At 47.1% G+C, this 25,573-nt stretch overlaps 1 protein-coding gene across 1 annotated transcript in view; it reads left to right on the top strand.

The window, feature by feature from the left end:
• The first annotated feature begins 4,848 nt into the window (after window positions 1-4,848).
• The window catches only part of KIAA1462 (KIAA1462 ortholog), a 65,041-nt gene continuing 44,316 nt past the window's right edge, over window positions 4,849-25,573 (top strand). The window contains exon 1 of the mRNA XM_014945068.1: window positions 4,849-4,995. The gene's annotated coding sequence lies outside the window, so the exon portion shown is untranslated. The remainder of the gene's footprint in view (window positions 4,996-25,573) is intronic.

Genomic DNA, 25,573 nt, shown 5'->3' with positions numbered 1-25,573 from the left:
GGTATGGATTAGGGGTACACCCAGCTGAGAGGCCTACTTAGCTGCAGTCACGATACACTCTTAAGCATCTGTGAAGAAGAGTTAATTATCCTTATTTTTTTCTAAATTTGTTAATTTAACAAAAAGAACTTGCTAAGCAACACAAATTCCCACCCTACTCTGAGTGATTGCAGATGCAGCCCTGAGCGCTGCCACCGAACACTTTCTGGGACAACTGCGGGGTACCCCAGGCTTGAAGGTGACCACTGCTCTCCTTGTCACATGCTGAGCACAGCAGTCCACCTCCACTGAAGTCCTAGTAGGTCCTTGGCTCATGCCTGGTGATTCAGTCATTTAATCCTTTGCTTCTTTGCCGAGTCCTGCAGTTCCATGAGATCCACCGCTGCAGGGAAGAGCCCACACCATTACAGTTAGTTTGTATTAAATGTTAGGTTTTTCCCAGTACCTATGTACAATCATTCAACACAACTTCAGAGGTTTCCACCATGTGAAACGAAGTTGATTGCTGGGGCAGTGATAAGCTGTGAAACTTAAACTTTCCTCCGCTCATTCCAGAAGCAAATTGATTTGAATTTGTTCATCATGACAGAGCCACGGCAAAGCCTGCAGGGCCTGGCTGCAGTGCTCAGCCCACCCCAGCGTGTTCCTCCTCTTGCTCAGCAGACCTGGATCTCCTGGGACCATGCTGGGGGTACCCCTGCTCTGTGTCCCCTGGACCTCCTACCTCCCCTTAGGTGCCTGGGGTTGCCTGCATCGAGCAGCATCTCATATAATCCTGAATGAAGGTCACAGTCCTAATTAACTGGGAGATGCTTCTTGCTGGTTTGAGTGCAACTTTCTTATGATAGGGCCAGGTTGGATGGGGTTTTGAGCAACCAGGTCTAGTGGGAGGTGTCCCCGCCCATGGCAGGGGCTTGGAACTAGAGGATCTTTAAGGTCCCTTCCAACTCTAACCATTCTATGATTCCATGAAGACCTGCTGTGTTTGGAGAGGGGAAGCAATGACCATGGAGGGTCAATGTCCACCAGGGCTCCTCCTGTACCAGGACCTGGATCCCCCAAACTGGGCACCCACCTGTTTCATTTTGGGCCTGTGACTGAGTGTGCTGCACGCACTTCATTTAAGGCTAAACTCTTTGGTGGAATTCCCTGGGTTAACTTACAATTAACTGTAAACTTGTTCGGTTTTATCTCATCACATCATTTGGTGTTTTACGTTCACTGATGGTTGTGATTGATTGACATAATTTTAGGAATAAATAGAACAGAAATCAAGCACTGCAATCCAGAAAGAAAATAATTCTATACACATCATCTTGAATTCACTTTTTGTCTTGTAATTTTTTTAATTTTTGGCGACTATCACAATTTTGTGTCTTATGGTAGTTGATATTGGGAGGGGCTGGTTCAGCGCCTCAGCTCCTGGAATACTTTGATTAAAAAAAACATTTGCTTTCTTTTATAACAGAAGTAAGTACCAGATGTCAAAACTGCAGAGCACAAGTGTGAAAATGTGGTCTGCTACCATTCCCAAAGGGCTTTTTCCCAGAAACTTGTGTTTTCTAGATCAGTCATGGGATTTTGTGCGGATCCTAATGGAAGATGTTTTTCACTGTGTGGATTGGCAATATCACTTCTAGAAGTGGTTCCCTAATTCAAAAGAAATAGAAACTTTTTATCTTTAATTCTCAGCTCACTTTATAAAAAAGGGAGAAAACATGCAAAATAGAAAGGCAACTACTCGGGTTCCTTTAACATGTAATTTTCCATCGGCAGTTTCTATTATGAATTCTTCATCCTATTATCTCAGAAGGGGAGGCCAGTGTGGGAGTTCTTGCTGCTGCAAAATTGTACCTCATTGTACAGTTCATTGTGCTTCACATTTCCTTTCATTTGTTGCTTGATTCATCTAAGCTCTGGCTGAAACGCAAAATTGAATCCCTAAATAGTTCTAGCACGGGCCGCGTTTCATTCTGCGGGCCTTGATGGAAGGCAGGTGAGTAATGCAGCTCACAGACCTCAGCCCAGCGTGGTTACGGAGCAGAAATATCCAGCATCGCACAGAGGATGCTGAAAGGGAACCTTTCCCCTCACAGACCAGGAATAATTTGTTGCTGTTGACACTTGGGAAGCCGCCCTTCCAGCTAAGATCCCTAACATTAGGGTTGGATGAAGAGGGAAAGAGCTCTAGGAAACTATGTGGAGCTGGCTTTGTTTTGGAGGCAGCGGGCACGTTTGTGGTCTGTGCTGTGGCAGGAGGACACGCCAGGAGGGGAGCAGGTCTGAGCTGCCCCAAGGCACGAGAGAAAAATACCAAACTTCATCCATAGGCAGGTGTTCGACTTCCAAATGCTGGCTGCTGTGTCAGAGCCTAAACCTGGCAAAGGTTTCAGACAGAAAGATTGGGGTTTTTTGGGGTTTTTTTGGATAAAAAATAGGAACTTGAAAGAGCCAGTTTGTGAATTTGGGTCCAATTTATTGACTTGTCTAGGAGAAGAAAGGAACACTAAGCCCATACTTCTCTTTCTGCTGTTCTCCACATCCCAAAGAAACAGCAGCAATGTGGAATGCTGAAATGTCTTGCCTTGACATTTTAGAAATGAAACTCTTCATTTCCCTCATGCTTTTTTTTGAAGTGCTGTTTCTTTGTAAATTGAGTACAGTCTGACCTAAGAGATAAACTAGAAAAACCAAACCATGCATTAGGGTCAAATGCTTTCACTTCATTTAAAATTATTTTTGCTTTATCCCTTCCCACTTTTTTTTTAGTTTCTCTGGAAAAATGGATTCTTTTCAGGTCAACCTGCAGAGCAACTTCTGCTGGCCTCTCTTCCTCCTGCTGTTTCCTATCGAGCCAGCTAAGCAAAAATGAAAAATATACCCCACTGCAGCCCAGAAACTTCCTTTGTGCATGCAGAGATCCTCCTTCCAGGTGGAGCAGGGAGCACAAGAAAAGGAGACGTTATTTTCTTCCTAAATTCCTCTCCTTGCAATGTTGGTGCACAGGTCTGGTGCCTGTCATACCAGCATGTCTGCAAACTGGGAGACCTGGGCTCTTCCAGCTGGAGCTTCCCCCAGGAGGGCTGTAGCAACATCTGCCCCTGACCCAGGAGCATTTCTCATCCCTGCATTCCTTGTGGGTTCCATTGCAAGGATGAGGTAGAACTTGTAGCTGGGAAACATCAGTGGGCTTGGTCTTATGGACAATTACAGCAGTGCCAAAGTGAGCTGGGGTGGAGTGAGCTGCTTGATTGGTGGAAGGAGAAGGCGGCTCATGGGCCAGAGACATGCCAGTGAGAGGTTTGGGGGCACTTTTCTTCTAGCTCAGGTGCACATCCCTACCTGGCTGGTGGCACAGGTGCTTGGGGTCCCAGTTTCCTGGGGTGAGCCAGGCACTGGGGGGAGCTCAGGCAGCTCCACCTGAGGGTGACATCTCCAGAGATGCCCCAGTCTGTTCTGAGAACCTGTGGGCTGAGCTGGGTGACAGGTAAAACTGCTCCTAACGGCTGCTGGTCATTAAAGGCACCAGAACCTGTACATCAGAGCCAGATCTCCTGCACGCAGCGGTACCCGGGTGACCCAACAAACTGCTCCCGGCCAGCACCCCAAGAGCAGGGCTGTGACACCAGGGCTGGCTGCCAGGTCCTGCGGAGGGACAGGAGGTGGCCGAGCTGCAGCTGGATGCTCGGCTGCCTCCCTCCTGCCCGGCACTACCCTCCTCGCCGGGGCGGGAGGTCCGCCGGCAGTCGCCAGAGGAGATGATTACATCTGCAAAGCACTCGGGAATGCGTTGGGATGAAGAGTGTTATGTAAGCGCAAGATGATAATGTTATTTATAGAGCCAGGTTTTATTCAAAGTGGAATTAAACTTGTGTTCCTGAAGCCTCGGCTGTCAAAGGCAAATTGGAATTTGTCCCCCTTCCTCTAGTGTTTCGCATCCAAATTCTTTTCCTTGGTTCAGTCCAAAGTTTAAGAATGCCTTTTATTTACAAATTGTACCTCACACAAAGTTAATAGTTCTTTTTTCCATCAGCTGTGAGGTGGCCCTGGAAGCCTGGACTGTAGCCACGCTTTGCAACCACAGCAGCTGCGGCACCAAAGTGTTACACACCAGGAAATGAAGGCAGAGTTTGAGCCGGATTAAACAACAAAAGACCCAGGCCAGTGTCCTGGGCACAATATTTTGCTTGCGTTTAACAATCTGTGTAGCAGTCCCTGAGCTGCAGGGAGGGTATCGAGCTTATGTCCCTGTTGGAGATGGCACTTGTGCAGCAGGCTAATGTCTGTGCTCCTGCAGAGCTGCAGACCTCTACGGTGGCTACAGGCTACAGTGGCCTTTTAAAATCTTGCCTTACTACCTTAAAGAGCTTTATTTGCTCTTTTGAAATATTAGATTCAAATCCCTCATATCTGTACTTTTTACAAGCCATGAAAACCCAAATTGCTGGGATGCCTGCTGAAATCCATGCAAACAGGTGTTAGGAATTTTGTTTTATGAGGTATGGCACCTTACACAGGTTAGTTTGAACAGTTCATCTGCTGCCCCTCACTTGTCATAGTATCTAGCATGAAATTCCACGCATGCCTTTTATTTAGGAAAGAACACAAAAGTATGTTATCTTATTCCTCTGGAATTTTCCACAGTTATTTAACATGTTAGTTTAAGCATAATTGGTTAGTGGGCTCTTGAAATTTATATCTTAGCAGTACTTATTTACATCAGGCTTAAAGTAGTTCATTTCAGTTGAGGTAAATGTGAAGCATTAGATTGCAAACGTACCTAATCCATCTCTCCTCCCCCATGACTAGAAATCCTGTGGTTAAAATAACACAGCCTCTATTCAGAGCACAAACTTAGAGCTGCTAGCGGGAGCAGGCTTGGGATTTAGACAACTCTCAGCAGATGAGTCTGTTCAAGGGTCTTTCTCAGGCTTGTTTTTCATCCTACTACTAATCCATGAGAAGAAACCAGGCTCTCTCCCGTGGGCACACAAGGTAAAGATTTTCTGCATTCTGTATGTGGTTGCATGTGCTTGTAAAGGAGAGCATAAATGTGATTGCAAAAATGCTGTTGCAAATGCAACTGTAAAAATGTTGTTGCTTATAGAGGAAGAAGCGTTTGGCAGAGGGCTTCACAATCTTTAATCTGGTTTTGTGACTATTTCCATACGCCAGTGAAATGATGAAATGATAATTTTGCACAGAGAAGCAAGCAGCAGTGATTCTCCGTCACACATCAGAGAGGCTGGGCATGTAGGCAACGTAGGAAAAAACACACCCAGGTACCGCTGTGCTCAAGCCAGACTAAAGCAAAACTGGCATTTTGTTGACTGTCAGGTGTAGTCCCTGCTGGGTTTGTCCAGCTGCCTTGATCCCGAGGCTGGGGCTGTGCTGGAGGATGGCACTGGGTCTGTTTACAGAGTAAATGCTAATGCTCTTCCAGCCCGACTCGTACAGTAACGGCAGAGCAGTGCTCTCAGAAATGTTTGGATGTGGCGTGCCAGACAATTAACTGTCTTTATTTACTCTTATTGCTTTCCAAGTCGCAGGGGATGTAGGAAAGCATCATGTTTTCCTTGAAACCTTCTTTTATTTGAGATCCAGGAAACAAGTGTGATGTCGGTGCTAATGCCTGTGGATCCGTGCCCCCGGAGCTGGGACTCTGTTAACTCTCCCTGCTCCGATGCTCCCACTGCTCCCCACGCTGTGACTCGGGGGAAACCCGAGTGCCAGATCAGTCCTCCTGCACCGCGGGGTTCAAACACAGCGCTCACGCTGCTGGCTGACACCGTTACTCAGATTTTTGTGTGATTTTAAAAAATGCTGCCACTCCCTTCCCTTCCCTTGGAGTGTGTGTGTGTTGGGGAGACACACGTGCTTTCCATCCACCGAGGTAGCTCTGAGCAAACACTGCTCCAGGTGTCACCCTGCCAGTGCTGGAGAAAGCCCTGTCTCCTGCTTAGGGATGTTCTCTTTTCTCTCCCCCTTCTTTCCACTCCTCCTCCCCTTCTCTGAGCAAGGCAGGGTGGTTTCATGGTGTCCTGCCTGCGATAACTGACCTCCCCTGGTCCCTGCTGTCCCACAGCTGTGTCACCCCAGCAGCGTGCACCCCACTCCTCTGCTCCTCCAGAGAGAAGAGGGGGACCCTGCTCGGCACGCCAGGTCCCTCAGCACGGAGCTGCCCTGCTGCGGGGGAGCCTCTTGGCTGGCAAAGGTGCCCTCATCCCTTGAACCCACAATGCTGCTTTGTCCCGGAGGAGGAAGAAATGCAGCTCTATCACTCGGGTGCCCGGCACAGGGAGGGCTATAAGTCACACAAACACACAGCTTTTCACGCCGCGGCAGAGAGGCAGCTCGGAGGAGAGAGGATACGGGCAGAACAAAGCAATGGGGTCAGGCAGCAACTATAAAATTTCAATATAGAAAGTGGAGCTGATGTCATTTTAACGTCCCGAGCAGTGCCAAGAATTCTAAGCTCCGTATCAAGATTCAGTGCAAATCCCCCACATACTCGCAATTTGTTCATGTGGAAAAATGAACTTTTATGGAAAATATGCATGGGAACCTGCCAGAGGAGTGTGTTGCTTTATTTCTTTTATTAATTTTGAATACATTAGTTCAGAGAGCAATCCCATTTTAGCATCAGCTGCCTCTATCCAAGAAGCAGGAGCTCAAATGCAAATACTGGAGGCGAGGGAACTGTGTTTTTTTGTACCACCAGTTGTTAGATGGGAAGAGCTGTTCGAGTAGGAAGGGGTGTGGGAAGGCTCAGTGGGATGACTGAGTTAAAGCTTTCTTCCTGGTGACATATCTGAATCGTGATAAGATGTGCCTGAATGGAACAGCATCATTAGCTATTAAAACTTTGAATGCGTCAAAGGTGGGATTGCATGAAACTCCTATGATTAAGGTTACTCACATGTGTCCAACTATAAGACTGCATTTGCAGTTGCTTATAACTTTGCCAGACTCGAATCATTTAGACCGAGTTCTTCCAACTTGATTATTTGCCTCGGGCTAAGTTCTTTTCTGGAAAATTTCAGCCAAAACTGTCCAGCCATTTCCAAGAATGAGCATAGGGAAAAAGGCATTGTTGTCCAACTGGAAAAAAGAAAAAAGAAGAAACAGGAGGGGGGAACCTGGTGATCCTTTCCTTGGATAGTTCTTATCCCTCTGTGCTTTGGAGTACAGATCTGAAGTTTGGCAGCTTTGTGTGAGGACTGTGATTTTATTTATTTATTTTTTTTACTTTGTAAATATCTTCCAATTTGGCTGAGTGATAGCCTTTGAAGGGAAAAAATAGCAACTTATTAGGGATGTGCTAGGGCTGAGTAGTGAAAAACTGCTGAGATTTCTTCCCGCATGAGCAAGCTCAGCCCAGCATCCTGGCAGATCCCAGTGCCGACCCCAGTGCTCCCAGTCAGTGTTACCAAGATCCTGCTGCCTCCCCACAGCTCTGCAGGGACCCAGTTGCAGGGACCTGTGTCCCCCCTCTGCAGCCCAAGAGCCACCATCCCCAGGCCTCAGAGCAGGACGAGACTGGGCTCTCCTCATAATGCCGCTCAGGGCAGAGGAGCTGGGCAATGGAAAGGCAGGCAGGGAATGGCACTCTTCTTTTGACACTTTCCCTGCACAGCCAGGAGGCAGCCAGGGGCCCTGGGGAAGCTGGGCTAATGAAAAGTCTGGTATTAAAGGGATGATAAATCTGAAGGATGGCATGGGACTGGGATGGGGAGTACCTGATGCAAGTTAGGAGCCAGGTTTGGAGAGCTCAGATGTGCAGCAGAGACATGTGTGTCAAGGTGTGAGCCATGGTGAGAGTCTGGACATGCCAGAGCCTGATGTGAAACCTGAGGTGCCCCATCCACCATCCCTTCTTGGGAAGAAGAGCGCTGCCTTGCAGAACTGGCTTCAGTTCTGCTCTCCCTGCAGGGTGTTTTGTGCCTGGTCACACTGAAGCTTTCCCCAGTCCACAGTCAGTAGCTGTGGGGTGTGCCCCCTTGTCTGCACACGCCATGAGACCCCAGCACAGAATGTCCTCTCCTGGGGTGGGAGTTGATGGGAGGTCTGCCTCCAGCATCTAGTGCCGCCCGATGCTGAACACCCTTGCACAGCCCCAGCTCTGGCTGTTGGCCACCCCTTGGTCTCAGCTCATGACCTTGAAGGACTGGCCTGTGGGACCCATGAAGCTTGCAAGGGTGGATGTGAGCATGGGTCTTGCTGCAGAGAAGGTCACAGTGGTGTGTGACAGCTGGGACGGGATGAGTGACCAAGCCAGACCCTGATAAATTGGTGCCTGGTGTGATCAAGCTGGTTGCTTGCATGCCTGTCTTTTCCCTCCATTTCCATTTTGTTCAAGTGGCTAAAGCACCACCACACAGAGGTACCAGAACCCAGAGACATTTGTGAAGTAACAAGATACTATAGGAAGGTGTGCCACTGAAATTTTCCAAGTGTTGGGAAAATCAGTCATTTTTATTCAGAGGAGAACTTGGGCAGCAAATACAGCCTAGGACCACACTGAAACACTAAGGAAAAAGAAATTTATGTAACATCTTCTCCAGTGAAGACAGGCCATCCTGTACCATGGGATAAAGCTGAGACCTCTGGCAAAATACTGTGTGATCATCTAATTAACAAGTGTATCATAACACATAGCACAAGGGAGGCCTAATTCTGGCATCTCTTTCCTCATGGGTTTTTCAGTCTTAACAGTATTCTTATAGCCTATTTTTGTATGCAATACATATGCAGCATTTGCAGACAGATGGTGAAATGTCAGGGTTTCCATTTTGCCACTTGAAGTGATTTCCACATTGAAAGGTAGGGAGCTGCAGTCTGCCTGCTTCCGCTCCTGATGGAGTGGCAGGGAGAGGTGGTTTCCTTCACCTCTTTTATGGCTGCGGGCTATGGATCTTCCCATATGGCTCTCCTTCCACAAAGCTGGGCAGTGAAGTTTCATCATCTTCATTAGCTCCTGGAAGCCCCATGCACACCAGGACTCAGCTATGCGAGGTGGTGTAGAAATGAAGACCAGAAGAATAGCCATTGCTCCCCAGGAGCTAACAGCATGAGAAGATCAGAGCTGCCTACAGGCAGCGAGTGAGAGATGAAGGGGTGCTAAGAAGCTGTGAGATGGCGTTGGACAGCATTACAGGCAGCACTCACTGCAAACCGGGTCTTGCCTTTGTCAGGAGGAGATTTAAGCAGGGATTCACTGGGGAACTGAAACAGAAAAGGAAAGGGAGTGGTGGATGCTTACAGGCAGCTGCCCCAAGTACTATGGAAGAAAACAAGAAAATGCTTGCCTGGACGTTGTGGCAAACAGTGCCCTAAAGTTTGATGCTGGATGAGAACAGATGGGTGGAGTAGGGACTGAGAGTCCAAGGACTGGAGATGTTTACTAGGGATGTCCTTGTGGAAGTTGTCACAGAACAAATAAATGCAGGAAGCTGTTGCGGTTACAACTTTGATGAGACGATTGTAAGTGAAGAGTACCTCATGAATGAAGCAGCCAGGTCTGTGCTTAAGGTTTCTTGCACAGCTCTGGAAGAGCTGCTGTCTCCTAATTTGCAGCCCTGGCTGGTCCAGCCATCTGCTGTCACTGCACGCAGCCCAAGGAAAGAATGAGGTCACCTCATGGGTGCTAACCCAAAACCATAATGGCTTGATGAATTGCCTGATGTACTGGAGATGAAGACCCTGCTGCCATCCCACCTCTATTCCCAGCTAGCTACTGGCCATATCCCATCATTCTTTTTCTACAGTTTTGGTTTGAATTAAACCAGTATGTATGACACGGCTAGTTTGACCATCACAACACTGTGCCTGGGGACTTAGCATTTGCTGGAAACTAAAGTACATGCAATTAGTTCTGTGGTTCCTCAAAGAACAAAATGGGGCTTCTGTGTAATTCTTATTTCTCATTTGTTTCCAAAGAGTCATGAATCATGAACTATTTTGTCTTGGAAATTAATGCTTTTTTTCCAAATGATCTGCTTTGACTTACTCTGCAGTCCTCCATGTCTCCACAGATGGTGTGGGCCAGGTCTTCTGTCCTGAGCCATGCCAGGGTCTTGGGTTTCTGAAGATGGTTGTACAGTAACATTGAGGTCCCCAGATCCCGTGGCTGGAGAGAAATAAATTGATCCCAGCCCTGAGAGAAGCTTGCTACGTTCCTGCAGCTGCACCACAGATATAAATTTGTTTTCATGTTATTCTGCTGTCCAATGACACGGGATGGGGTGAAACATTAAAGAAGTTTGTTCATGAATGGGTGCACAGATTTTGTCTCCTACCAAGATACAGCCTTGCCTGACTACTCCTGTAGCAACCATCTTGATAATCCAAACAGTGTTCTCCTACATAAATCATGTCCTACTTCGTACAGGGGATCTGCCATGTCTTCAGATGCATCCATGAAATACGTGTCACATGGGCTGCATGACCTTTACAGGATCCTCCAGTTTCAGGGATACTTTGGAAAAGTGATTTATTTGGTGCTCCATTGGCTTGTGGCTTAAATTCATAAAGGTAATTAATACACAGTTACATCAGAGAAGAAAAACTCATTTCTGATAAGGCAAAGGCCTTACCTGTTTCAGACGAAGGAGACTAGCATAGAGGGAGGAAGATGAGAATTTCATCCTTTTGCACTGGTGAAGACCATCTGGGAACCTCCTACCCAGACATAAATTCAGGCTTTCCACCCTGAGGCAAGTGTCATGGGTTCCCCTAAGTCCTTTTCTATCAATTTATCTATAACACCTTTACGAATTTCCTAGTCCAAATCTATGTATGAGACTCACGACATACACAGCTTCCTAATAACCTCACACTCACTGAAGGCTTCTTAACTGCTTATGGCCTTTTAGCACGTTTTCACTTTTATTCAGAAGTCTTGTCCCTCCGCAGTGAATTTCTCTTGTTTTCTCTTCTTTTCTGCTGCTGCCAGTTGGATGTTTATGCCTTTGGCATTTTCTGCCTGCAGGGCAGAGAGCAGCTCCTCGTATCCAACCTCTGGCAGCGCACAGCGTTGAGCTGTGGCTGTGCCCAGCTCACCGCACAAGGTGACTCCAGCTCTGCAGACAACAAAATCAACCAGGGCTTTCAGGTGAACCCGTGCTGCAATGCACAGCCCTCTGGTATCAAGGCTGTGATTGTGTGCCTGTCAAAGACTGGCCAACACACATGATGGGCCATACCCACCTTTGTCCCCTTCTCCTCGGGCACAGGGTCCTGCTGCTGCACATCAGGCCACCAGCTGCCAGGCAGGGTTTCACCTACGGAGCTAAACCATGCACTTAATGATGTCCCCAGCCATCTCATCAGACAAGACACCAACGGGGCTTGCTGAATGGCTTTCTTGCACAGGGCATCTGCTGCTGGAATGGCCAGGGTTTGTACCCCTGCTGCACTTCGGCACGAGGCAGAAAGGGTGCTGTCAATAGCCTGTCTTGGAGAAACACAATCAAATGAAATCGCTTTCTCCTCCACCACTGCCTTTGTTCACAATGGTTTTTTCCAGCCCCTTGCATGTACGTAATCAAACGCTGCTGCTTTCCACATGCTACAGCTCGCTCTGTTTAAATTGAGAAGAATCTCCCTTAAATATTTATTTAAACAATAACATCCCTTCAGCTCTTTATAAATTGCTGTACAAGATTGCCTTTCATAAAGGACCCCGACCCTTTTTTTAATACATTTCTTTAAACTCCTTTCCCACCTCACCGCCGTGCTGTGGGCCAGCATCTCCTTCTGCTGGGGCTGCAGCTCCTGTAGGCCAGAAAGCCGGTGCCCGGCTCACAGACCCAGCCCTCAAACCGTGCCAGCAGCTCCCAGAGTTGCATGGCAGAGTTTCACCAGTCGTATTGTTTCTGTCCCAGGGAACTCAACAACCCCATAACTTCCAGGAATAGGTTCCTTTCAGGTGCAGGAAAGCTGCTGAGATCCATTTCTTCCTACTAGTACCCTCACACAATGGCTGAGGCTGGAAGTACGGGGATGCCAACCCTCCGTGGCTCTCAATGGCTAAGGGGGTGAGGCTAAGGCTGCTGATACCTTTCAGTAGTAGTTAAGTTATAACTTCAGAACTTGCAGGCATTGTCTGACCTAAAGACCTTCAAGACACATAAAACATGTTCATTCAGTCAAAGTCCTGAAATTTGAGAAGGACTCACCATCAAAAATAAAAATATATTTATATTGTACATAGAATCATAGAATAGAATCATAGAATCAAATCATAGAATCGTTAGAGTTGGAAGGGGCCTTAAAGATCATTGAGTTCCAACTCCCCTGCCACAGGCAGGGACACCTCCCTAGAGAAGATTCAAATTCTTAACTTAGCAGGCCATTTGTTTATATTTCATTTTAGCTAAAGGTAGGTTTTCACCGAAGTATTTGGTTGTGTTCTTGTTATCCGTTATAAAGTTTGCCTGAAATTATCAGTGTTTAAGAATAAGTGGTGGAGAGCTACAGTCCTTCTTCTGCATTTCTATTCCCACACTCTTCCAACATCTTGATGAATCAGATATTGGCAAAATCTCCATAGTCAACATGGTTTTGGGTAGGAATTGGATTACTCATCAGCAAAAGAAGTGCAAAGGAGATAATTTGTTATGCTGTTCCTTAGATACAATTGAGCCTCATCTCCCCATTCTAGGCTCTATGTGGGTTTAATCACGGGAGCTAAACAGGGGAGCAGTAAGAGAGCTTCTCTGAATCATTTTTATTCTTGTCCCGGTTCTTTATCATTAATTACATCAAGGCATATTTCCATGGAGACTGAGAGTGGTGCCATCAGCCTGCTGTCCCTCTGGTCCCCCTTAAAACCTTCACTTACTTTTTAAAGTGTTGTGCATCTCTGGAGGGTCCCCTGGGAAGAAGAGGCAGGCTGCATTTTGCTCAAGATCCTTCTTGTTCTAAGTGCAAGTTTGAACAGACTAAATGAAAAGACACATCCTTTCAAGAGCAAATGCTGTTGGTGAAGCTGGGGGATCAATTAGCCTTTTCTGGTGGCTGGGGATGATTGCAGAAACAGTTTTGAACATCAGGAGGGCATTGAGTATTACTTTCCTCCCACAGTGAATGCAATATGTGGAAAGTCTGCCTCAGACATCCTTTTCCTTTTTCCAGTCTGAACTGGGAAGACCTCCTTGTACTTTTCTCTCCATCAGACAAGGCCATCATCAGCAACATGGATGTAGTATCATAGTTCAATAGTTTCAAATCAATACTCCATTACTTTGCTCTGTTCAAAGGAAGCACATATTTTCTCTGCATGGGTATGTGGAGCCTTTATCCAGCTCAGATTCACCCAGCCATCTTGTGTCAGAGTCAGGGTCAATTCCCTCCATTTAATTTCCTCCTGTTCTTTATTCACAGCATCTGGCATAGACCTTTAACGGTAAATGTGTCTGAAAGAGTATTTCCAGAATGAAGTTCTTAAATATTTTTTTTTTTAATAACTTCTCACCTGCACTAGTCAATCTGGACAGCTGCTTGGTAGCATGAAAGAGCTCTCTCTTCCTCTCCTTCCAAGCTGTGCCTTCCAGTAGTAGCTCTTGTGTAGCTCCCCCATTGCACGTGGCTGTGCTGGCCCCCGCGTTTCCATTTCATGGGAACTTCTGAGAGTCGTACGCTTGACTTTGAGCACAACCAGGTCAGTAACTCAAATCACAGAAAATTTGAGGGAGCTGCATGGTCCTGAAAATGTTGTTTCAAACATGTCCAAGTCATTAAATTCCAGAAACAAAACATTTTGACGGTTCAGAACTGAAACAACTTGTTTCCAGTTTGAACTGAACCAAAACCTCTGACTCCCTCTGAGTTTAACATCAATTGATGCCCTTTCTTTTCTGCTCTGATGTCTCATGGGGGCTTGTGCTCATCTATAGTAGCTCTGGCCCACCAGCTGGGCTGATACACTGATGAGTCACAGCAATCACACGCCTGCATTGCTCCATTGGAGATGGGAACACCTCTTCCACCAAGAAATAGGCTTTCCTCATGATCCTGCACACCTGTAATGGAAGGTACTCACCCAGAAAACCAGCTGTTTCCTTCTGCCCAGTAAGTGCCGGAGGGCTGTGGACAGCATAGGTGTGGGGCCAGAGCAGAGCTGAGCACCATGACTGCTGTACTGGGCACCCCTGCAGAGGTCCCTCATGTTTGCATGGCCAAAGTCTGCTCCAAGAAACATTGGTTTAATTCAGCCATGTTTGTGTGGCTTTATGAGCACTGAAACAACGTGAGTCCAAATGATTAACTGTTGTTATTTATTAGGTACAATACTGCCCAGTCCTGGGGCTGAACTCTCCAAACCAAAGCCCAGTATATACAATGAGCCTTGCCTCTCTCCAAACAGGACCAGCATCAATCATGGCTCTGTAAATTGTTTACACAAAACTGCAGACATCATAACTTATTAAATAACTCTCTTGTCAGTCAGATAAGTAAATATTTCGAAAGACTGTGAACACCACAGCAAGCTCCAACTGCCCAGACCAGCTCCAAATGGATCCAAGTTAACAAGGGACCAGATTTGCCTTGCCTTTGATGTCCCTGCTCCAAATCGGGTTGAGAATGGATCTGAAAACAAGCCTCCCTCAGGGAAGCCAATGCAGTTTTAAAGATGCTCAACTTTCTGTTGAGCAAACAGCAGAAAGAAAACCATGGAAATTGTTCTCAAAGAAACTCTCTTCCTGAAGCTGTAAAGCTGTACTTTCGGGAGTCAGACCCTCCCCGTCCTTCTCCATGTCCTCTTCACTTAACCCGGATAAGTGAGGTGGATGCCAGCAAACCTCTGCTGCAGAAAGGATGGACCGTTCACTCCTTGGGCCTCAGTGGTGGGTCTCTCCCACTGGTGGTGAAGGTGGACAATGGTCATGCCTTTACACAGGCACCTGGCAGGGCAGGCAGAAGTCCCATGGGCTTTCCGCATGAGGAAGGGAAAGGCGTTGGCATCACTTCCCACACTCCCATTGCCTGCCCGTGGTAAGTCATTGTGTTTTTGAAAACACACCATTTCACAGCTAAATGCCTCTGAAACATTCAGCCCTCTGTTTGGTTTAGGATGTTGTTCTATGAGATATTTCTTTCCAATCATTTCCAACAATTATTTGGGATCTCTTTCCTTTGGAGTTCGCTGAGTTGTACCAGCTCACCTCCTTTTCAAAAGGGATCCTGTTACAAGCAGGAATGTGGAGTTAAAAGGGCCTGAGACTTTGCAACAAGAATTTGTTTTGGAAGCAAGTGAGTCGGAAGGAGAGGAAGTGGGCAGCCCACCAAGGGCTTCGACAGGATTATCCCACCCTTTCAGCAAGCCTTAGCTGGAGCAACCCATGGGCTGGGGCTGAGCCTGCTTCCAGGGGAGGCAGGGACACACAGACCACTCTTACCAGCAGTTTTATACAGCACAGGGTCTGGTCCTATTGTCCCAAACCTCATCTGAAAAATCCCCTTGGGCACAGACCTCACTAATGTGGTGGCCACCATGAGTGGAAACCTTGGTGTGGGTGCAGCTGGCGGTCACTGGGGTGCCGAGGAGGATGTTCTCCAGCCAGAATCCCATCGAAGGCCATGCACAAAGTTGTTATCAGCTGAAAACTCGTTGGCATGAGGCTGACCTGATGCTGAGTCATTGGCTCTACTGCATGTTTGGAGTTTACTCGTTTGGTACCTCACTGGGACTTCCTTTCATGCAATTCCTTTAACAAGATTTTAATTCGTTGTCTTTTGAGTTACTTTGATGCCTCCTGCTGCTGGCTCATCTGGGTAGTTTTCCTAAAATATATGCATCTGTGCACTCTGTGTATTACTTATTTAATGATGTCAGAGGCATGTGTGAGGCTGTCTCCATGTTTGCAAGAAGGCAGGGTTTTCATCCCAGGACTAAATCAAACCCTGCCAAGACAGTACAGTACAGACATAAATAAAACACAGGTTGTGGAGACAAACTGTCAGTGGTTCTCATCTCAAGTTCTGTTCATCTCTTTGTGTACAACCATACTTACTGGCACTCCTGCCTCAGTGTATTCAGTATAAACTGATGATTGAGAAAATAAATTAGAAAAAAAAAGAAGGAGTAGTTTCTTACATCAGAAGCATTTGTGGGTAGATGCAGAGGGGAGATGGGAAAAGGGTGCAGAAGCAACACTGACCTGGTGGCACTCGTGAAATGCAGTTAAGGTAGTCAACGTGTTCACGTCCCGCAGGTGTGGAGAGGTTTCACACATCAGAGTAAATGTTTTCAAATTCCTAGACACACATGATAGAGAAGGACTGCACGCAGAGGGAAACACATTCAGGGAATGTGCCAGAAAGAAAGGTGTTATTTTTTAAAAGAGAGCTGGAAACACTCCAGCTCTGGATCCAGCTCCAGCTCTAGCCTCCAGCCATGGATACTAACCCACCCTGATTTGGACACCATCTAGGGGCCACCGCTCCTATGGACTACACACTGCATCTCCTACGTGGCTGTTACTGAACAGGGTGTCCCAGTGTGCTGTGTGTAACTGTGGACATTACAGGAGGACTGTCCTCCCACCACTCAGAGCCCCAAAGCCCTGGGACCCCCATGCTGTGCAGGACCCCCCAGCTCACATAGCCCACCACAGTCATGTTCCCTCTCCCGTGCTGGGAGCAGGGAAGGTGTGAGCTGCCTTTTCCATCAGCCACTGCCTGCCCTTGGATGCATACCCTGCTGGCTTCTTTCTGAATAGGTGATGTGTTCATAATTATGCTACTTGAGGCTTTTTTGTAAGCTAAAGGTACTGTGCAGCTGTCTCTGTATTAGTGTTCCTATTGACCAGCATCTCCAGTGGAAAGCTCGCAATGGCAGTAGATTTGCCCTTAACTATGTGCATTTCTTTTCTTATCTTCATTGCAACATGTCACTGGTTTTTTCACCCATTAGTGATTTTTTTCCTTCTTAACATTGTCTCTGATTTCTGTGTCATGAGGGGGAGTATTGTCAGATCGCATTCTCGTGATGGGAGAGGCAGAAAATCCGTTCTGTATATCATGTGCCCTTGGCTCCCGACACCACAAAGGATTTCTTCAAGCCCTGCTCATTATCTCGTTTTATACTTTAAAAGAAAAGCTAAAATGCTGGTGACAAATGGCCTCGTTTATAACATTTAATTGACTGACTGTTCTTTTAAGCCTCTGAAATACACACTTTAGGCCAAGGCACTGGAAAAAGAACATGCCATTTACCCTGGTCTGCTGCCAGGTCACATTAAAAAATGTTCAGGAGGTGTTTGCTAGACCAGTACATGGAGTGTGCTTTCTCCAGCAGCGTCTCTCCAGCTGTATGATGTGTTGCTCTCTGAAAAGGAGATTGAACAACTGCAGCAGAGGTACTTTTTGCCCTTTTCTAATTGCACTAACAACTTCACTAGAAACTTTTGCATGTGCAGCACAAGGCCTGTGCCCTCTGCAGAGGGTAGGACTTGGCAAAAGGTACAAGCACCTGCTGTGCCACCCCAGCCTTCACCTGACAGGTAAGTGGGTGCACTCTCACCCCAGCACCTTTTCCTCTGGGTTTCTACCAACCCTGACAATGTCATCTCTTTCATGAGCAAGCAGCAGAAATGGGGTTGGAGTGAAACCATCATGGGGGGGTGAAGCCATTACAAAGTCCTATGTGGAAAGTGTCAATACTTCCCTGTTGACAAGGGGAGTGCCTTCAGTGGGACCCTGGGGGCTATCCCACAGCTAACCAGCATTCTCACTGACAGCTTGGGAAATGGAAAAGTTGAGCAATGTGCTCGTTGCAGCTACGGCGGGTGTTGCACTGGCTGTAGGTTGCAGGAATGGCAAACTGGAGACAGGGATTGGAAAGTCCTAAGGTGCAGTTTAGGGGAGATGAATGTACACCTACCTACAGTGTCCTTGAGCCAGGCTGGGGCTGCTGCCCAGGCTGCTGGTCTGCTCCAAGGACCTGCAGGTTGTGATGGGTCACAGACTGAGTGATGACGTGTAATGTCATGCTGTGGCAAAAAAGACCCCCAAACTCCATCGTGGCATATATAAATAGAAATACAGAGTGCAAGACATCACCCTCTTCTCTGTTCAGCTCCTCTGTCAGTGTGAGACCTCACCTAGAGATTTCTTTTATGGATGGGGATGCTATTCCTCAAGAAAGATGTATGTGCAGGAAGGTAGGCTAAGGAAACTGGGTTTGATTAAAGAACAGATGTCTGAAGGGAGAAATAATGGTTTTCAGGCATATAAAGGGCTGAGTAAAAAGAAAGTAAATAAACTGCTCTCTGTTCCTGCTATAGATAGCAGTCACATGCTAAAATTTCAGGGAGGGTGTGTACTGGGTCTGGTTGGGAGAGAGTTAAGGAAGATTCAAGACAGATTTAAGAAATGTTTCTAATAGTAAGAGTAGTAAAATGCTGAAATACGTTGTCTCAGGAGACTGTGGAGGTTCTGTTCTTAGAGCTTTTTAAGAACAGTTTATCCAGACATCTGTAAGGACTGACCTAGGCATGGGGTGGAGGGAGGGACTGGAGCCAGCCTGACACCCCGAGGACCCTTCTCCGTGACATTTTCATCACATTAATATGAACACTTGAGCCTCCTCTTATAAAAAGTACTAAAATCATCACCCTGGTTTCCAAACAGCCCCCAGAAAAGGTTTCAGTCTCGACTGAGCCCGTCTCCAGTTTGAAGATGGAAACCTTTTGACTCCTTTCCCCATCCCACCCTCAGACAAACCTGCTGCTTTGGGCTCACCCCCAAAGTCACAGAAATCTTCTCCCCCCCTCCTCTTCTCTGCTGTCCTGGGAGCCCCAAGCTGGAAAGGGCAGCAGCAGGACCCTTGCCCCGAGAGTCACCAGGGTCCCATGACCTGGAAGACCCAATCCCACATTCCTGCTCCCCCCACGGCAGCAGACACGGGACACCCCAAAGCCCAGCACCATCTCTCACAGCTGCTCACCCCTGGGGAGACCTGGTCCCTCGGCAGCCCCAGCCACCCCACACTGCCCGCTGGGGCACTCGGCACCGCATCCCAAGTAAAAGATTGACACAAATCCCACTGTCCTGATTAGCAGCCCATCTAATCCCCATGATGTCAGCGGGGTTTCTGCGTGGCAGGATTTGGCCCACTGCCCTCGTACAGGCGCTGCTGAAGAGCTTTGGGATTTATTCTCCTGCCCCCGGGCCAGCAGCGGGCAGGAGGAGGCTGCAGGTGTGAGCCTCCAGCAGGAGCCTGCAACGGGGGTTTCAGCCACCCAGCAAAATCCACTGCCAGGTTTTGTTTGTCTTGGGGGGAAAACGGGACAGAAAGGTGTTTCCTGAGCAGTGCACAAAAATCCCACCGTGCAGTTCCTCTTTAACTGCACAGCATATATATATATATGTGTGTGCATGTGTTTGATTATGTATATAAACACATATATTGTAATTATACTGCTTTCATGCTTCCTACAAGCAGTTTCTGGGGCTAAGACAAGGTACACATGTTGGGGGAGGAGGAAAGGGAGAGACAGGAGAGGAAACTGCCGCCGGACACGGCGGCTCTCCTCTAACCCCCATTTTTTACACTGATGGAATGCACCCGGCGACTGTTTCTACTATTTAAGGAAAAAGGTTCCTATACAAAATCCTGTGGTTTTGAAGTGATCCTTTTATAGGCATAAAGAGATTTTTTTCCACGTCCCTCTACTTGATTTCTTTTTTTACTCAGACCTGGCTACTCAAATAGATATTTGCAGAATATCGTGCACTGGAATCAGACACTTTATTCCTATTCCTGGTACAAGAGACCAAATACCCCACCAGTTTACCACATAAAGCCACAGAGATGCAAACTGAAGTCAGTTTAGCTGTAGAGCAGGGCAAGAGAGAGTTGAATTTGGTCCCGTAGCCATCCCAAGGGCTTTTCAGCTGGCCATGCCCTACCACAGAACTGAGCGTGCTGTGTGTCCTGCAGTGAGTTTGCCATGGTCACAGCGCTCTCTAATGAGTTGTTTACTCTCGTGCTCCTCAACAATGGTGAATGTCAATGGCGTTTCTAATCTCTGTAATTTGGAATACAGTTAACTATATGTTAACATTGAGTTAATAACATAGGGTTTTAGGGTGTGTACCCAAAACAGCAGTGGGATGCAATGCACAACTTGCTCCTGGAGCAGGGACCTGGATGCTTATCTCTCCTGTCCCAGAAGTGGGGCACATGGAATTCGTGTCTGTTTGGGCTCAGAAAATGGTGAGCACTTCCCACATCCTGGACAGCGAGTTGCCAGCAGCGATATAGGACCAGGAGGTGACGTGGGGTGCCTGGGCTGTGATGGAGGGCACTGGTGTGGCCACACAGCCAGGCAGTGTGTGTCAAGAGCAGGGTCTCAGGTGGCAGACACCCAGCCCAAGGGCAGACACCGGGCTGCTTGGCTTGGCCAAAATGCTAGGATGCAAACCTTAGGGATTTGCAAGCGAGCCCACAGACACCTGAGAACTCCCTGAGTCCTTCAGGCATCGGCATCCTTGGGGGCACTCAGGCACAAGTGCTGAATTGGTGTCCTGAAATCAGCATTGCACAGCTCAGAGCTTCGTAAGGACCACAACAATCTTTATTACTCCAGACTATACAGTCAGATACTCTGCCAGAGGTAGCTTTTCTGCACCAAACTACGAAACAAGGGATTCACAGAGCCCCAGTAGCCACGCAGTGCCAGATGTCTATTATCTCATCACATACATATGCTGCGCAACGATGCCGGCGCTAACACTTTCCTTCCCTGCCACAGAGACATGCCTGGTACCGCCAGTTTGCGCCGACATAAATAACAACCTGTCCAAGCGTCTCCCCTGCAAGTGCTGGGGAAGGACATATGTTCCAGATGGAAATGCAACCGGGGGTTGTGCCCTCGGTGGCTTTTCGTTATATAATTTTATCTCACGGTGACCTGAGTGGGAGTGATTCCTCCACAAACTGCATCATATTTGGCTGCTTGCACACTTACTTACTTTTTTATGAAAGTAGGGGGACTGCTAATAAGGACAATGACAAAACTACTGCAAAGCGGTTGACCCTCAAGGTATCTGGTGAAAAAAAGATTAACCTGCTACGTTAATCTGCTACAGACGAGGCGTGTTCACTTATTCCTGCTTTAAAATAATGTAAATCCCTGACTTCAGAAGAATAAATCCTGATTTATTCCCACTCTGAATGAGTGGAAAATGCTGAAGTTGGAGTTTGGATCAGTGGTACAGGTCTCAACTCTCCAGGCTTTGAGCAGTCACAACTTGAAATCATCTTTTAACTGCACATGAGGCCACCATGGAAAATTCTGTGATCTAGGTATGCTTCCAGCTCATCTAGAAGGAATGATTAAGGCCAGGCTGAAGATATATTGACAGAACGGGGATGGAAAACTAAGTGCTGCCTGCCCACAGAGGGACAAACTCATTGCACTCTCCCAAATTGTGGGTGGCCTATTGTGCATCACTCTAGTCACTGAGACCATTACATTCATACATGCAAACCTAATTTGAAAAACCATTTAAACTGAACAATGAATGTATTGTAATCTCATCATTCTCACACACTGGGCCTCAGCTCTCCATTCTTCTCCAGTACATAGTAGCCTCTTCAAAATCCTGCAGTTTGATTTTAAAAAAAAAGAATGTTGTGGGCGTAAAGTTAGCACAGAAGTACACAGACCACTGATGACTCTGTTTTCATCCGCACAGAGCAGAAGGCAACCAGATGATTTATTTTTATTGGCACGGCAGGCAGATAAGCTTCCACTATTATGAAGGAGTGAAGCGCGGGTTGGCCCGGGCTGTCCGTCAGAGCACGCCCAGCAGAAAGACTACAAAACCCAATTCAGTAATTACATCCTCCTCAAGGACATATTGTGGAGGGAGGCCAGGATCTCTGCTTCTCCCATTGCACTAGGAAATAACCAGGAGTGCTCCTAGTCAATGAAGTCACTCTTTGCCCTTGGATTGTTGTTGACTTTTATAAATGTTGCAGCACGCCATGGGACATCACAGCTTCACTGCAACTGAATCAAAAATGTCCAACTTAAAAGAAGAACCAGACACTGAGACTGAAAAATAGAAATCCTCCATAAAGGTGCTGAGCCCTCGTGTCTTCCCAGACCTCCTTGGGGTGAGGGCAAGGGCATCTCCGCTTGGAGAGCTGCAGCCTGGGGGGGTCACCAGCTTCTCCCCCTCTCTCAGGCAGGTTCAGGTCCACATGGCACCCACAGTGCTTGTCAAACCTGTTCGCAGTCCCCCACAACCTTCCCCACCACCCTCCTTGACTGCCTCATTGCCGTGCTTCACCTCCTGCCTGCCACAGGCAGGGAGGGCAGCCCGTGGTTGTACTCATTTTTCCCCTGTGACCACTTCAGCAGGGCTTTCTGGTGTGCAGAGCCCACTGGAACAAAGCTTTTCTCTTTGGCCGGTGCTCTCCTGGCTTCTACAGAACACACATTTTGTGGTCACCTGGACTCTGGAATTAATAGGGAAAACTTTTGATGGATATTCCCACTCTTGCTGGGTTGTGGACAATTTATCCAGATCATACACTTTCCTTGAAGGAGACCTCGATTATCATGCAAATTACATTCTTACCTTGTTTCTCTGAGACCTCAAGTGGGAAATGATTTTTTTTTTTTCATTAAAGATTGCTAGAGGATTCTAGCAAGTAAAAAGACCATGAATACAAATGGATGATCAGGGATGAACATCAAACAATATTAACAGCACTGCAAGATTGCTCCATAGCTTTAAATTTCAGTGTTGTGGGTCTGTGTCCCTCCACAGTTGTACTCACACTTCTTGGATGGTAGGATTGTACTTTGTCTCCCCTTCTGCTGAGGGGGACACAAGGCAGCTGTCCTGCAGCTTCAAGGCCAACAATGAAGACACTCCAAAGAAAAGCAAATTGCAGCTCCATACACATGCTATGGGCATGAGTTAAGGCATCCACAGTGGGGATATTGCTTCAACTTTTATGATTTAAAAACATTCCTCCCAAAATAAGGGACTTTTTTGTTGGTTATTTAAGTCACTTGTTGCAGGAGAATGTTGCTTTTGAACAAGCTTTTTTCCAGTGGGTTTAAAAAATGACAACACCTGTAGTTTAAGTTTCCAGTTTTTGAAAACAAAATACTTGAAAAATATGGATTTCTTTTTTCCACCTCTGGTGCCAGGCCTGACAGCTTGAAAAATATCAGAGAGAGTCCTTTCTATTTTTTTCTTACCCCTTGTTTGTCCCTCTCTCTTTTATCCCCAAACCCTCCACAGCTCCCTGGGTGCCTCCTGCCTTTCCCGCACGCCTTCCTGAATTGGTGCCTGTGGGTGGCACCAGGATCTCACCACAGATGTGTCCCTGGCACAGCCTACATTTTGGAGAGGGGTGAGGATCCCCTGGGTGCCAGCCACACAGGGCAGAAGCTACACCCCAGGTCACCCGTGGGCACAGATGGGCACCCCAGGTTGGATCCCCAGTGCTGTGTCCAGGGGCTGCTCCCATTTCACAGCCAGGGCTTAGCAAAGGGTTCCCTTTTGCCGGCTGCTGGGCACACTTGGGGCTTTCCACTGTTGGCACTGAAGATCAGGCCTCAAAGTGCTTTCCAAGATCAAATCTGGTTGGAAATGGTAAAGATCTGAGGGGTCACTCAGCCAGAAAGTCAGGTTCAGCTTACCTGAAATGTAAGGGAGTTGGACTGGGCTGGAGTAATAAACAACTCGATATGGATGGGGACAAACAGCCATGGAGTTGCTCGTAGAAGACTGTGAGGTTGGTTTCCTGCAGAGTCCATCCCCTGTCCTCCCCAGTGGCCAGGTCTTGCCTGGGCAAAGGGTCACCAGTGCTGAGGATGGTCCCAGCTTGTTGCATGTCCTAAACCTGTAGGCACTTAATAGCCCTGAAACACCTCCAGGGCTGGGTGAAAGTGGCTGGCAGAGCCACACGCTGCCAGGGGCAGATGGACATGCAGTGCAACCTCACAGACCTCCTCTCGGTGGGAAATGAAGCTAAAACATCTAACCAGTCACTTGTACCTGTCACCCAGATGGCCCTGTCCTGCTGCTGGTGGGCTGCCAGGTACTGGGGACACCAAAATGGACTGTCTTGTAATCCTGGGGTCATCCTACCCGCATCCCTAACCACATAGCCAAAGTCCTTGTTTCCCCACACCTGTAGAAATGCCTGTAGGGTAGATGGTCTCTCCTTTTGGGCATGAAATGGGTGTAGCAGGAAGGGACCTCAAGAGGTCATCTTGGGTCTCAGGTCATCAGCCCTTACCCTGTTTGTCCATCTCCTTCTAATCAAAGATGAGATTATTTCCTTCAGCCTCCAGAGGCTGAAAAAAATATGAGTCAGATCTGATTTTGTACCACTGCAGTTAGATTTTCTGTCCTGAGCAGGGAAACAATGAAAGGTGAAATCCCTGTAGGGAAGGATTTGTGAAATTCTGCGGGAAATTGGTATTACAGATAATTGTTTCCTGCTGAGAGGATCTAACAGAACTTTACAGAAAAGCTGCCCCTTTCAGCAATATCCACTGCAGCATACCTAGGCACAAAAGTCTGTCTCTAGCATAAATATGCTTCGCTGCACATTTTCCTGCTGCACCTGAAATCTAATATTGGTTAATTCCACTGGGATTTCCTTTAAAAGAGACACCATAGTGTAAATGATAAACCTGTTAAATTGCAAATGAGGTGAAATGGTGGGTGCTTTGGCCTCTTGAGAATGAAGACTTTGAGTCTTATTGGTAGCTATTGAGACCTACCTTTTGAAAACGTGTGGGGAAAATATACTGACTATCAGAACAAAATCTCCCCTCCTAAGCAGGCTCATACTGCCCGAAGGCACCAACTTTGTTTCATAACATTTGGTTGAGGATAAAAAAGACACTTATGAACAGCTTCTTTTTTGTATCTGGGTCCTAGTATTTTGAGAATATGTCCTTTATTTCTCCCCGTTGAAGGTATCCTGTTAAAATAAGCCAGCATTAATAAAATAATAAATATGAAAATTGGTGTAATACTAGCTTTTAGCATTCTGTATGGCCATGGATATGCTTGTATCTTTTTTTTTTCTCTAAGCCAAGACACCATTGGTAAGTTACTCTGAGCTGCCATAGTGTTAGTGGGTCCTCAGACAAGCTCTCCTCTTGACTCTTCCATTGAACTTACCAAAGTAGACTGATGGCCTGGATACTGCTGTCCATTAAATGAAGACCTTTTGCTCAGCTGCCTCTGACAGCTCTAAACTTGAAGCAACAGAGACTTTGACCTAGACAAAAGAAAACTTCTGCTTATAATTATCACAATAAGAACAAAACCAAGAGCACTGTGACTGTTTTATTAATAGTGTGCTTTGCTGCTCCCAACCTTTGCAAAATCTCTGTATCTGGCTCTCCAAGAATATTACTACTTGGACCTATTTCACATGGATTGTGAAGGATAAGGACATTCCTGAAAGCTCTCTTGCCAGCTCTGCTGCTCTGCCAGCACCAGTAATTGGAGAAGGAATGATGGTCCCTTTGAAATATGGACTACAGCATGGCTGGAGTACAGGGCCCAGCCAGATATA

This window comes from Calidris pugnax, unplaced genomic scaffold, assembly GCF_001431845.1.
Source record: "Calidris pugnax isolate Ruff unplaced genomic scaffold, ASM143184v1 scaffold54, whole genome shotgun sequence".
Lineage (NCBI taxonomy): Eukaryota > Metazoa > Chordata > Aves > Charadriiformes > Scolopacidae > Calidris > Calidris pugnax.
Note: the sequence above shows the minus strand (reverse complement) of the source record. Positions and strands in the feature narration are given on the sequence as shown.